Source organism: Hippopotamus amphibius, chromosome 1 (assembly GCF_030028045.1).
Source record: "Hippopotamus amphibius kiboko isolate mHipAmp2 chromosome 1, mHipAmp2.hap2, whole genome shotgun sequence".
Lineage (NCBI taxonomy): Eukaryota > Metazoa > Chordata > Mammalia > Artiodactyla > Hippopotamidae > Hippopotamus > Hippopotamus amphibius.
In genome coordinates this window covers 107,371,005-107,386,184 of record NC_080186.1, presented here as the reverse complement: position 1 = coordinate 107,386,184, position 15,180 = coordinate 107,371,005, and positions in this window count along the sequence as shown.

Below are 15,180 nucleotides of genomic sequence, written 5' to 3'. Positions count from 1 at the left end.
CCTGGAGGAGAGTGGGGCTCGGCGGGGTTGGGCCCCCATCCTGGGAAAGGAGACATTTCTCCTTGAGAGGCCACCTTGCCAAGGGACTTGCTGTACTTAAGCTGCGTCATCCTTGTTGCCACTGGGGATTCCTAGGCTGTTTCTTTAATGGTTCGGCCTTTCCTTGCGTGAGAATCTCCTTCAGATTTTTGTCTGAAATGCAGTTTCTTGTGCCGTCTCCCCAGAAGTTTTTAACAGTCCCATAGTGACCGTGACGTAGTGTTCTATAGGGTGCAGCTAGTGCCCAGGGATTGGAGCCTGTCTGCTGCATGATATCACAGTTACTCATCCAAGGTTAATACTATTTTCTCTCTTTTACATTGTACAGTGTTCTCTATTAAGCTTGCGATCCATATGTTCCAAGGGGGTAATGAAATCACCATGTAAAGCAAGCTAGGTGCATGGTGGAGTTGGTATTTGCATCTTGGACTGCTTTTCCTAGGACTGTGCTTTCATTGCTTTTGCACAGACCTAGGGTAGAAACTGATCGGAATTAGGGTAGAGAGTAGATGACACTGGTAAAAGTTAGTAACTCCTGGTAACTAGCAGTACATAAATACTGCTTGACAAGTATTTACTGAATGTTCTATGTGGCAGGCTCTTGAGCAGGCACTGGGGAGGAGGGGGGAACAAGGCACGCAGAGCACCTGCTCTCAGGAAGATGACCCATAACACAGGAGCCAGATGTTTGTAGAGAATCACATACATATTGATATATTTTTTAAATTAATGACGATGATGTATTTAATACTCATGGGTACCTTGGTCCCATTGTGTCAGCCAGGATTGATAACTGAGTATCAACAGAAGACTATTGAACAGCAATAAAATTATTTTTGGAGAATGTCCTTCAGTTTTTTTTTTAATTACTTGACATTTTTTGGCTGCATTGGGTCTTTGTTGCTACTTATGGGCTTTATTTCTAGTTGTGGCTAGCGGGGCTACTTCATTGCAGTGTGCAGGCTTCCCATTGCGGTGGCTTCTCTTGCCGCAGAGCACAGGCTCTAGACGTATGGGCTTCAGTAGATGTGGCTCGAGGGCTCTAGAGCACAGCCTTAGGAGTTGTGGTGCACCGGCTTAGTTGCTCTGCAGCATGTGGTATTTTCCCCGCCCAGGGATCGAACCCGTGTTTCCTGCATTGGCAGGTGGATTCGTAACCACTGTGTAACCAGGGAAGTCCCCCTTCAGATATTTTTGTCTTACTAATGGAAATACGTATGTTTGATCTAATGTCCCCTGAAATTCAACCATGGGTTCCTGGTGCTTTTGGACAGAAAGGCTTATGGTCAAGGTTTGTGTGGTGACTCTGCTGCCACCAAGTGGTGTGGGCATGTAGGGAACATCTCCATACAGATCTCAGCTTCCTGGTCAGTAAGATAAGGTTATTCAGGTTCTCCAAACTCCCTTCTTGCTGAATTTTTTTCCGAGGGCACGAGAGACTGAGATGCATGTTAAATGTGCGCTGGGACCCGCAGCCAAGAGCTGACCTTGGTCCCTTCTCTGTGTGTCCCCTACAGGAGCCTCAACTGAGCTCACACACCAAACACACAGAAATGAGGGAGGAGATGGAAGAAAGAAAATCAACTGGTCTGAAGGATGAGAAAAATCCAGAGAAAAACAAGGTAATGGTATGGGAGGTGGTTGCCAAGGGAGGTGAGACTAAGGACAAGCTGAGTCCAGAAACATCAAGGGATAGTGAGGCGTGCACAGAGCATCATCCAGGTCCTCAAGGAGCACCTCAGCTGAGCAGGGAGGACTGGGAGAGTAAGTTACTCCACAGTGAACTTGCGCACCTGCCGAGGAGATCCACAGGATGGTTCAGGGTTGGCTTATACTTCTGGGAAGCACCAACTCCAGGGGGAAGAGGATGGGACCTTGATGCTCTGTCCTAGACCCCCCCAAACTCAAACTTGGAGCTTCCCAGTGGTGGATGCCCTCCCAAGTAAGTGTTCACTAAGACGGATAAATAATGTGTGGAGAAGAATTAGAGATATTCATTCTTCCCAGGGACCAAGCTAATGGGACCCTTGTTTCTGAAGCAGAGAGAGTAATAATATTTTTCTGCATTTACCGTTTCAAAGGCTTTACATACAACATCTCTGAACTATATGTTGAGTGCTTAATTTGCCTTATGTTGTGTTAACAATTTGGAGTTGGAGTTCCTATATGAGTAATATTTCCATGAGGAGATTAAAGCAGTGAGAGGAAGAATACAAGTGCATAGTTTCAACAAAACGTGGTGGCCCTCAGTTGGGATTTTGTGGCAGCCCAGAGGATGGGAGGGGAGGCCAAGGACTTCTCTTCCTAATGACAGAGTGAACCATTGAGAGGAATCCCTGAGGACAGTTGTGTCTTCATCAGAGTCACCACAGGCAGGTGTCCTAGGATGAGGATAGCGTAGGGAAGGCTCCTATTAAGGAAAGGGATGCTACATCCTGGGAGAAAGCAGAGCATCCCTGACAGGACAGTTGGACAGAAATGTCGTTAAGATGAGTGGAGACTTGCAAGCACGTTTATTCAGTCAGTGAACAAATATTGCCGAGAGCCTCCTCGGTTCTTGACTCAGTGCCAGGAGTCATGCACACAGACGAATCAAATGTTGTCCCAAACTTCATGGAGCTCTCCATCGAGTAACAACAAAATCATGAGAGGTGTAGTGGTGGTGGGCTCATTGGAAGAGATGATCAGCGCTGCTTAGGGATGACCTCATGGGTGGTCCTGGTCCCCCTTCTCTTTTTTCCAACAGCTACATGGTCTCTCCTGGCCCAAGAACCCTGGTTCTCAGCCAGATTTCAGCTTCTCAGGATACAGCTCACACCTGGGCTCCATGTTGGCTCAAGGCATTCAACACTGTCACGGTCTTCAGAGGTAACTGCTAATATCTGTAGCTACTGACTATGTCCTGGGCAGCTGGAGAGACAACGAGGCAAGTTTGATTTGTCTTATAGGTTCATCCTTGTCATCATGATGCGTGATTAGCTGTTTCCTCTCAAAGTTAAATACTCTCCAGTCTTCAAGATTCTCTCTCCATATCAAAAATCATTTAAATATCAGCCATATTTCTAGACTTGTAGAATTTGGTATTTTATCTCTAATTGTAGATCAAATAACTAAAGTGAAAAGGAGTAAAGCAAACTCCAAGTTTGCAGTGAGATGTAAGATGGTCTGGGATTGAAATCCTGGCTTTTGCTATTCAGAAGGTTGATAAACCCAATGACTTTTGTTTTCTTAAAAACGGAATTACCTAACACTCCCGAATTCCCTCCTCTTCTTTGTCCTATCAAGTTCTATGAAATATAACATTTCTGCTCATCTAGATAACTTGGATTCTCAGTTAGTTGAGCTCCATGAAGACATTACTGAGCCCTTGTGAGTAAATCACTATGGTCATTCCACTGGAGGATACAAAAGGAGGATACATAAATCTTTACTGAAAGAAGTTGAAAGGTGATGGTGCCCAGCTCAGCCTGGGTGTCTGTAGGTGAGAACATCAATAGCAGACAGCAATAGCCTCATCCTGATCAAAGGGAAGATGTGAACAGGAGCAATGACAGCACCTGGCTTTCTCCCTCCTGAAGAGTCAGGTCACAAAGCACCTAGAGAGTCTCCTCCAGAAAGTGTCCTGGGTACCAACTGTCATATTTGACTGTCACAAATTCTTGGCATGGGCTCCCGCACTGTGTTTCCTTTCCCAGATTCTGTTTAGATGGTAGCAAATTCAAGAGAAAAAGCAGAGGGTTGGACTTGAAAAGAATGAATAATGTGTGGTTGGGCAATGAATCTTTAAAAGATCAAGATCCCACTCAGAAAGTGAGGTTTTAGGGAATGCAGTGCATGGGTGGGGTTTAGTGTCATGTAGTGAGAGAAAATTTATTGCCTTTAGAGGCATCTAATGACTTGTGAAGGCAGCACATTCCTCAAATAACCCAAATGATAACCCTTCCTACCAAATGACAAAGAGAGCCTTTCACTTCCACTGGTCTTATGGAAACAAGGGGCCCTTAATGCACTTAAATTAGATAAGCTTGAAAATGACTCTTCCTCTAGGGCCATGGAATGAAACAGATCCCATGGTCGGTGACCTAGGAAGAGGCAGAGCAGGTTTTATGACAATAGCCACAGGTGGTGGAGAAAAATGTCTTGAGCTTTTGGAGCTGCAAATGAGTTCGCTCAGAAGAACCTTCCATGTAACAAAAACATGTTTAGCAAAATTTTGTATCCCATGGACACTGAATGTTCAGCCCATTATCTGCAATCATCCTGTACATAATTAATCTGTATTGTCTTGGACCACCAAGGACCTTTGAGAGGAGTTCAGGAACCTGCACATCAGCACACATACCTGAAATGGAAATGGCATATTTTTTTCACAAGCTAAAAATAATAAAGTTATTTCTCATTTTCAAATTATAGTCTTTGACCTAACTGAAGAGTTGACTACCAAAATATTAACGGGTAATCATGCTCACTAATATGCAGCTTTACACACAGCTTATGATGATTTTGATAAACAACAATGTATAGCAATTGTTTGTACAGATTGCCACAATGTCATCCTGGAATGTCAATGGAAGTAGTGAGTGACATTATACCACCTGTCAGACCCCCCACAGGAAACAGGTAAAAAGACGGGGTCAGCCAGCTCACTGTATACAATGGTATGTAATGTACATAACTCTTAAATTGGCTGATCATAAACCACTGAGAGTAAATCTATGTTTATATTGAGTTTTGGGTCCAGTCAAATAGGCAGAACATTCAGAAACAACTGTTTGGACTGTGCAAAGAATGGAAATAAATTCTTTGCTCATGAGTTAGAAGACTCACTATTTTTGAGGTGTCAATTTTCCCCAGTTTGATTCAGTGCAATCCAACTAATAAACACAGTGAGCACCTTTGATGGTAACTGATCAGCTGATTTTAAAATGAATTTGTAAATGCACAAGACATAGCAGAGTCAAAACACTTTCTATAAAATGAGGAAAAAAGTTGGATGGCTAACTCTACCTGGTTTCAAGAACTATTTTCAAGTTGTAGTAATCAAATCACTATGGTATTCTGTAGTGGTCAGTCAACAGATTAATGGAAGAGAATAAAGAGTCCCCAAATAAACCCATATTTATAAAGAGCCTGACCTTTTTTGACCAATGAAAAAAGGTAATCCAGAAAAGATACTCTTTTCAACAAATGGTGAAGAAATCTTTCAAACGGTGATGATCTCTTTCAACCTTTTCAGCTAGTGGATATCTATATCCATATGAAAAGTAGTTAACTAAATGAGCAGAATCCATATCTCACACCATGTACAATAAGTAACTCAAGATAGATCATAGATCTAAATATAAACCTGAAAACTGTAAAACTTGTAGAAGAAAACATCGAGGAAAGTAGTTGTGACTTCAGTTTAGACAGAGATTTCTTAGCTCAATACCAAAGATATAATCAATAGAACAATACGTTGATAAAAAAGACTTCATAACCATTGAAAACCTTTGGTCTTTAAAAGGCACTAGGGGGCTTCTCTGGTGGCCCAGTGGTAAAGAATCTGCCTTCCAATGCATGGGACACAAGTTCAATCCCTGGTCCGGGAACTAAGATCCCACATACCACGGGACAACGAAGCCCACGAGCTGCAACTACTGAGCATGCAAGCCACAACTAGAGAGCCAGTGTGCCACAACTACAGAGCCCACGTGCTGTAACTACTGAGCCCACACACCACAACTAGAGAGAGAAGCCCACATGCCACAACAAAGAACATGTGCACCACAACAAAAGATCCCGTATGCCACAGTAAAGATCCCGTATGCCCCAGCTAAGATCCAGTGCAGCTAAATCAATATATATTTAAAAGGCACTGGTAAGTAATGGCAAGTCAAGCCACAGTTAGTAAAAAATATTTATAAATTGCATATCTGATAGAGGACTTATACCCAGACTATACAGAAACTCTTAAAACTGAAAAAGAAGACAAAGAGATCAACTTTACATTGGGGAAAAGATTTGTATAGTAATTCTGGAAACAGGCAATGTAAGTCCTCCACCTAACTCTTCTCTTGTAAAACTGCTTTGATGAATCAAGAACATTCAAATTTCTATATATCTTTTAGAATTAGCTTATAAATGTCTACCAAAATATCTTCTGGAAGTTTGGTTGGGTTTGTAGAGATCTGTTGATTAATTTGGTAAGAATTGACATTTAAAACATTGAGTCATCTAATCTACAAGTTTCCCATTTATTTATTCTCCATTTATTCAGTTCCTTAATTTGTCAAAGTAATGTTCTGGGTTTTCATTGTACTGTTCTTACACATGTTTTGTACGATAAGACAGTGCAATAAAAAAATTGGTCGGGGGTTGGGGTGGGATGAATTGGAAGATTGAGATTGCCATATATACATTACTAATAAGAAAATAATTATCAAATTGTACACTTTAAATATATGCAGTTTATTGTGTGTCTATTGTACTTCAATAAATGTTCTAAAAAAATTAAAAATATTAAAATAAATAAATTAATTAATTAAAAAAAAAAAGAATTGGTCAAAAGACCTAATGAAATATAAAGTTTTTGCAGAGTCTCGACAGTGTGGGCAGAAATGTGCAGATGTGCATTATCATGCAAGATTACCATGCCCTTGGATAGCAGTCCTCTGCATTTAATCTGAAGTTTAGGCTTCAGCTCTTCAATAAACATCTCACTGTAACGAGCACTGTTGATTGTTGAACATTATTCCTGGCAATGGTCCAATACTGGGCCTTGGGAATCACAGGAAATTGTAAGCATCAATTTTCCTGATGATGGTTGAGTTTTGAACTTTTTCTTGGTCAGTGGTTGAGGATGTTTCCATTCCATCCTCTTCCATTTACTCTGAAGCTCGTAGTGATGAATCCACAGCTCATCACCAGTAATGATTCTCTTTAAGAAACTTTCACCTTCCTTAGAGTATGGCTCCAAATTTTCTTTGCAGATATCCAAGCACTTCTGTTTATGCTGTTCCATGAGTTGTTTTGGGTACCCATCTCACAGACACTTTTTGAAACCTAAGTCTATCATGGATTACTTCATTTTGAGGTGTTAAAGTGGCCTCCCTATAGTTCTGATCTTGCTCCATTGAACTTTCACCTGTTTGGTCCCCTGAAAACATCCCTATGAGGACGAAGATTCACTTCTGATGAAGAAGTGAAGACAGTGGTGCATTTGCGGCTCGCAGCTCAGCCTAAAACATTTTTTAATGAGGGAATATGAAAGTTTTTTGACACACGGACAAAGTGTATTGAAAAGCAAGGAGATTATGTTGGAAAATGATGTATTTGTCTTTTCTAAAAGTTAAACTAAATTCTACAGCCAGAACGTGGATAATTTTTGACTCACCTTCTTGATGAGTCTACAAAGCTACAGTAGTCAAGACAGTATGGTACTGGCACAAAAACAGAAATATAGATCAATGGACCAGGATAGAAAGCCCAGAGGTAAACGCACGCACATACGGGCACCTTATCTTTGACAAAGGAGGCAAGAATATGCAATGGAGAAAAGAGAGCCTCTTCAATAAGTGGTGCTGGGAAAACTGGACAGCTACATGTAAAAGAATGAAATGAGAACACCAAACACAGAAATAAATTTGAAATAGACTAAAGACCTAAATATGAGGCCAGACACTATAAAACTCTTAGAGGAAAACATAGGCAGAACACTCCATGACATAAATGACAGCAAGATCCTTTTTGACCCACCTCCTAAGAGGAATGGAAATAAAAACAAAAATAAACAAATGGGACCTAATGAAACTTGAAAGTTAAGAAGATGAAAAGACAACCCTCAGAATGGGAGAAAAAATTTGCAAATGAAGCAACTAACAAAGGATTAACCTCCAAAATATACAAGCAGCTCATGCAGCTCAATATCAGAAAAACAAACAACCCAATCCAAAAATGGGCAGAAGACCTAAATAGACATTTCTCCAAAGAAGACCTACAGATAGCCAAGAGGCACATGAAAAGATGCCCATCACTTATCATTAGAGAAATGCAAATCAAACCTGCTGTATCACCTCACACTGGTCAGAATAGCCATCATCAAAAACCCTAGGAACAACACATGCTGGAGAGGGTGTGGAGAAAAGGGAAAGTAAACTGTTGGTGGGAATGTAAATAGATACAGCTACTGTGGAAAGCAGTATGGAGATTCCTTAAAAAACTAAAAATAGAACTACCATATGACCCAACAATCCCATTACTGGGCATATACCCTGAGAAAACCATAATTCAAAAAGTTACATGTACCACAGTGTTCACTGCAGTACTGTTTACAATAGCCAGTACGTGGAAACATTAGCACTGTTTACAATAGCCAGGACATGTGTCATGTCTATCGACACATGAATGGATAAAGAAGATGTGGCACATATATACAATGGAATATTACTCAGCCATAAAACGGAATGAAATTGAGTTATTTGTAGTGAGGTGGATGGACCTAGAGACTGTCATACAGAGTGAAGTAAGTCACAAAGAGAGAAACAAATACCGTATGCTAACGTATATATATGGAATCTAGAAAAATAATACTGGCAAATAGCATGGCAGAGTGGGAATAAAGATGCAGGTGTAGAGACCGGACTAGAGAACACAGAAGGAAAAGGGAAAAATGAGGTGTAGTGAGAGAGTAGCATTGACATATATACACTACCAAAGGTAAAATAGATAGCTGGTGGGAAGCTACTGCATACACAGGGAGATAAGCTCGGTCCTCTGTGACAATCGAGAGGGATGGGATAGGGAGGGTGGGAGGGAGGCTGAAGAGGGAGGAGATATGGGAATATATGTATACATATAGCTGAGTCACTTAGTTGTATAGCAGAAATTAGCACAACATTGTAAAGCAATTATACTCCAATAAAGGTGTATAAAAAATAACCAATAAAAAGAAAAGATACATGTATAAACAGAGCTGATATATTCATACAAATGGAATACTACTTAGCAATAAAAAGAATGCACTGTTGATGCATATAATAAGATGGATATACTTTAGTCATTATGCTGCATGAAGGAAAGCAGACAGAAAAGAGTATGTATATGGATCCACTTATATAAAGTTGTTAAAAAGGCAGATTCATCTATTCTGGCAGTGGTTGCCTGTGGCTGAGAGTTGAGGGAGTGCTGGACTGCAAAGGGGCACAGGAAAGTTGTGACAGAAGGGAAATACCCTGGATCTTGATTGTAGCTGTGGTTTTAATAGTATATACATCTATCAAAATGCGATGAATTGTATACTTTATTTTTTTCAGCATCTACCCAGAAGTGAAGCATGTCACTTCCACGCATATTGCTTTGGCCAAAGTAAGTCACAGAGCTATTCCTAACTTTTTTTTTTGGCAAAAATTTATTTATTTATTTATTTATTTATTTATTTATTTATTTATTTACTTACTTACTTACTTATTGGTTGTGTTGGGTCTTCGTTGCTGCACACAGGCTTTCTGTAGTTTTGGTGTGTGGGGGATACTCTTCATTGTGGTGTGCAGGCTCCTCATTGTGGTGGCTTCTCTTGCTGTGGAGCACAGCTCTAGGTGTGCAGGCTTCAGTAATTGTGGGACACAGGCTCGACAGTTGTGTTGTACAGGCTTAGTTGTTCCACAGTATGTGGGATGTTATTGGGACAGGGATCGAACCCGTGTCCCCTGCAATGGCAGGCAGATTTGTCACCACTGCGCCACCTACGAAGTCCCTTATTGTATACTTTAAAGTGGTGCAGTCTCTTCTACCTGTATCATATCTCAAGAGGATCCATATAAAAATCTACTGCAATTCTTTCTTCATACTAGCAGTGTTTAGAAAATAAAATTCAGTGAAACATAATAGAGATTCACATCCATAATCATTAAATGCTTAAGAACACATATACTGAAGACTCCTGAAAACCATTGCTGAGAGAAATTAAAGACCTAAATAAATAGAAACATATATCATATACATAAATTAGATGAGTCAATATTTTTAGAATGTCAAATCAATGTTATTCCGAATAATATTGCAGCAGGCATTTTGTGGGGGAATTTGCAGGCTAATTATGAAATGTATATGAAGTCAAAGTATGTAGATTGGCCAAGACACACTGAAGAAAAATTAAGTTGGAAGACTTACTCTACTGGATTTCAAAATTCAGGTGAAAACTATAGTAATTAAGACACTATACTATTGGTGTATGTAAACACAACACAATTGTATCAATGTGAAAGAGTAGAGAGTAAAAAATTTACCCACATCCGTATGCAATTATTTGATTTTTTAAATAAAGTCACCAATATGCATAGCAGAGTAATGAAAAGCTTTTCTGCAAAATATGATAAAACAAATGACTATTCATTTAGAAATAATTTAATATTAAAAATCACTTCTTTATAAAAACAGATGATTGAACTTGGTGAACCCCCCCCAAAAAAAAAAAAAAAAAAGAATTCCAGCCAACACATGGGACAGGATAACAGAAAAAAAAAAAATCACTTCTCTCCATATACTAAAGTTAATTGGAGATGTTCTTTTTAAAATTGCAATGCTTTTTAAAGAATGATGGAATGTTTTCTTGACTAAGGCATAGACAAAAATTTCTTATACAAAATGCCAAGGCACTCACCACAGATTAAAAAATTGAATAAACTGCATTTCATAAATTATTAAATCTTTAACTTCCCATAATTTCCATTTAAAAAGTGAAAAGGCAACCCATAGACCCGCAGTTATTCCTTGCAATACATATATCTGACAAGAGACTTCTGTAAAATATATAAAGAACTTTTATATATCACAAAGAAAATTACAAACAATGTAGTGTATTTTTGAGCAGGAGATTTGAAGCAGCATTTCTCAGTAGAAGATAGCCAAATGACCAATCAGCTTTTGGAAACCAAAATGGGAAGCCACTATAGACATCAGAATGGCTAAAATTTAAAGACTGAATATATAAAGTATGTGGGAACATACAGAAACTGGAACAGCTCTATATTGGGGGGAGAAATGTAAAATGACGCAACGATTTTGCAACCTCTGTGTCAGTTTCCATTCATTGACCAAGCAATTCTCTTCTTAGGTGTATGTACCTAGGAGAAACACGTGGATATGTGGACAAAATAATTTGTGCACCATTATTCATACTTACTTTGTGCAGAGTAGCCAAAAACAAATCTGTTTATTACCTGAAAAATGGATAGTCCAATTGTGCTATAATCATAAAACAGAATATTTCTTAGCATAAAAATAAAGCCAAATTATCGACGTGGCCAATTAAGATTGAACCTCAAAACCAGATATCGTGTGAAAGAACCCAGGAAAAAGAGAACATACTGCATCATGCCATTCATATGAAGTGCAAGAGTAAACAAAATTATCTCTGATGAGGAGATCAAAACATGTTTGTCTTTGGCAGAAGGGGATGGTCTGGCAAGTAACGCAACAGAACTTTGGGGAATGGTGGGGAATGTTCTATACCTTGATCTGGATGGTGATGATACAATGCATCCGTATGTTAAATTCACTGATCTGTACTTCTAGGTTTGGTGCATTTTGTTCTAGGCAAATTACACCTCAATGTAGAACTGAGGGCATTGAAAAGAGGGATGACAAAGGGTAAAACAAGTGATAAACGACAGAAAATAGATGAGATATTCAACATATAAATAACAGGCTCCCTTGAGAAGAAACCCAAAGCAACGGAACAAAACAAACACTCAAAAGTATACTTAATGAGAAAAGTAATAAAATTTAAAAGTCCAAATGATATTAAAATGACACACTGCCCCCTTGGGAAAAATCACCCTAGAACAACAAATGCAGATGTAGTCTTGTAAAAGTACTGCCATTGAGTTTAATATAAAGGTACAGGGTTGCCTTTGAAGGACAAATTGAAATGGTTTCTAATGATCAAAGCTCTCCTTGCCAAATTTTGATGTCAGGAAGTTTTATAACCACTCTGAGCTTTTGTGTCATGAGGAAAAGAACAACACCTGACTTATAAGATTGTTCAGAGGATTAAATATGATCACTTGAACTATAACAAGTGCTAAGAACATACTTGACTTTGTTCTCCTTTATTCACCTTAAACTGATAGAATGCAATTGGCAGAGAACACATAATGTGTCCTAAAATAACTATTTTCCCACCATTTCTAGAAAGAAGTCCTGTTAATAGTAGAAAGAATTGGAGAGGGACAAGAGCCTTTTGAACAGCCATCCTTCAACCCTGGAGCATGGCTAGTTTCCTTCTAAAAGAGAGATGAAAGTCTTGACCAGGGCTCACCCCTGCAGTCTTCCCTGTCTGGAATGAAATGAGGAAGTCCACTATAGCTTTAGAACAACCTTGACTCCCAAGTGTTCCTCAGAAAAACAATCAGTTGTTCCACTCTAAAGATACTGAACAATTTTTGAAACCAGGAGGGGTCAAGGCTAAACTGAACCACATCACCAGAACTCTCACTTGAATCACAGCCAGGATATTAATACGGTTTCCCAGATCGCTGTTATAGCACATGAAGGCTCCACTGCAGTGGGTGACAAGCCTGTGGATATCAATCAGGTCTGTCACTGTATATATACAATGTATATATATTCCTTGATAGGAAACAAAATTCAAACATGTCCCCCATCCTAAAAACCCAAGGAAGTTCTCATTCGAAGCAATGCGTTGGAAAACACCCAGGCATAATCTTTGTGATCTTTGATGAGGTAATGATTTCTTAGATGACATCTTAAGCAAAAACAACAGTGAATAAATAGATCAAAGGATTTCATCAAAATTAAAATCTTTTGTGCTTCATGGTGTCTTAACCCTGTGAGCTACCGAGGGGAGTGGTATGATTTGTCAATAAGAACGCTGACCAATACAAGGTCTTTATTTTCCAGCCCTGACAAGTTTCTTCAGCCTCCCTCTTGGCCCTTTCCCCACGTGCTTCATGCTATGATCTGACTGATTAAAAATATTTGAAGTCACCAAACACTTCATTCTTTCTCTGGCTCCTGGGTTTTTCTGCATGATGTTCCCTGTGTCTGAGACATTCTTACCTGCCCTTTATTTACCTATTTATTACTCTTATTCAGTTTTCAGGGTCTATCTTGTTGTCACTTTGCCTGGAAATTCTTTCCTGACTCTCAAGCCTGTGTGAAAGGTCCCTTTCTGACCGGTACTTCCTGAGCTGCAACCCATAAACTATTGCATTTTCATAGACTATTAACTCATTTATATCTACCTCTGGATTATGAGAAAATAACATGTTTATATGATTCATCCTTTGCAATGAACACCTATTGTTCTGCCTGCCCATACTTGCTCTTATTCTGGAAATTATTCTGTTTAATTCAGAATGGGACTGCTATCTTCTTACTGATTCCAACCTCCCTGGTAATTAGTAGGGTGGAAACCTGATGCAAGCTGGGCCATTCAGAGCCCTCTGTTAGGATTTTTGAACAAGAAAGGTGACAAAGTGGCCTTCAGATCCATTCAAGTTCCAAATTTTGAGATGCGGGTCTGGGGATTTTAGAGGCCATACCTCTTGTGTTATTTATCTATTGTACAACAAAATACCACAAACCAAAACACATTAAAACAGCACACATTTATAAAAAAAAAAAATTAAAATCTTTTGTGCTTCAGTGGATACGAATAAGGAAGTGAAAAGACAATCCACACAAGCAGAGAAAATTGTTGCAAAACTTATATCTGACAAAGTGTCTAGTATCCACAAGATGTAAAGAACTCTTACAATTCAAGAGGAAAAGGAGAAAAAACCGAATATATTAATGCAAAAGGGATTTGAACAATCATTCTCCTTAGAAGACTTAAAAATGGCCAGTAAGCATGTGAAAAGATGCTCAACACCATTAGTCATTAAGCAAATGGAAATGAAACCCACAATAAGATACCACTTCACCCCCGCTAGTATGACTGTGATAAAAACATACACAGGAAGATGTGAAAGGTGTGCAGAAACTGGAATCCTCTTACACTGCTAGCGGGAATATAAAATGTTGCAATTGTCTTGGAAACAGCTATCAGTTTCTCAAATTCAATATAGAGTTGACACTGACATACTGGGAGCAGTTCCACTCCCAGGTTTGTACCCAAGAGAATTGAAAACATATGGTCACAAACTTGCACCTGAATACTCAAAGCAGCATTATTCATAGACGTCAAAAGTAGAAACAACACCAAATGTCCACCAACTGAGGAATGAATAAACACAATGTAGTAGAGTCATAAAGTGAAATATTATTTAGGTGTAAAAAAAAATAAAATAATGAGACATGCAAAAACATGGATGAACCATGAAAACGTTATGGTAATGAAGAAGCCAAATACAAAAGGCCATATGTCTGATGATTGCATTTTGAAGATATGCCCAGAAAAGGCAAATCCATACAGAGAGAAAGGAGATTAGTGGTTTCCAAGGGCTGGAAGAAGGAGGGAATAGGGAGTGACTGCTAATAGGACCAAGGATTATTTGGGACGTAATGCAGTTGTTCTGGAATTAGATAGTGGTGGTGGTTTCAAACCTTGTAAACAGACTGAAAATCACTGACTTGTACACAACATGGATGTTATGGTGCATGAATTATGCCGCCATCATCATCATCATCAACAAGGCATCTTTGCAGGTTCCATGCCCTGTAGTTTCATTAACCAGTGTCTCAAATTAGTAGTCAGTGACCAGAATGTGATGTTGTTAGCATGTTGAGAAGAAAGATATCAGAAAAAAAACAAAAAGTAAATTTAGACAGTTTTTGGTAGAAATGCAGTATAGGTGAAGGAAGCACCTACTTGGAAAGATCTGACAAAAGATTGAACTGGACAATGTGGGATGGGATTTTGGGGTGGAGGGGCACTCTACCTGGGTTCTGGCTCCAGCACGTACAGCAAGGGGGCCTTGGCCAGTGATAGACCCTCTCTCTGCCTCAGTTTCTCCATCTGCAAAGCAGCAGAGAGTAATGATCTCTGCACAAGTCAATTGTGAAGACTAGAATTACTCATATATATGATATAATCATGCCCACAAATCATGAGGAAGGTCACTGAAATCAGTGGGTAAATCTAACTGCACATCTGAGTAACTTTATCAAATAGATTCCAGGTCCCACCTCAGCCCAATG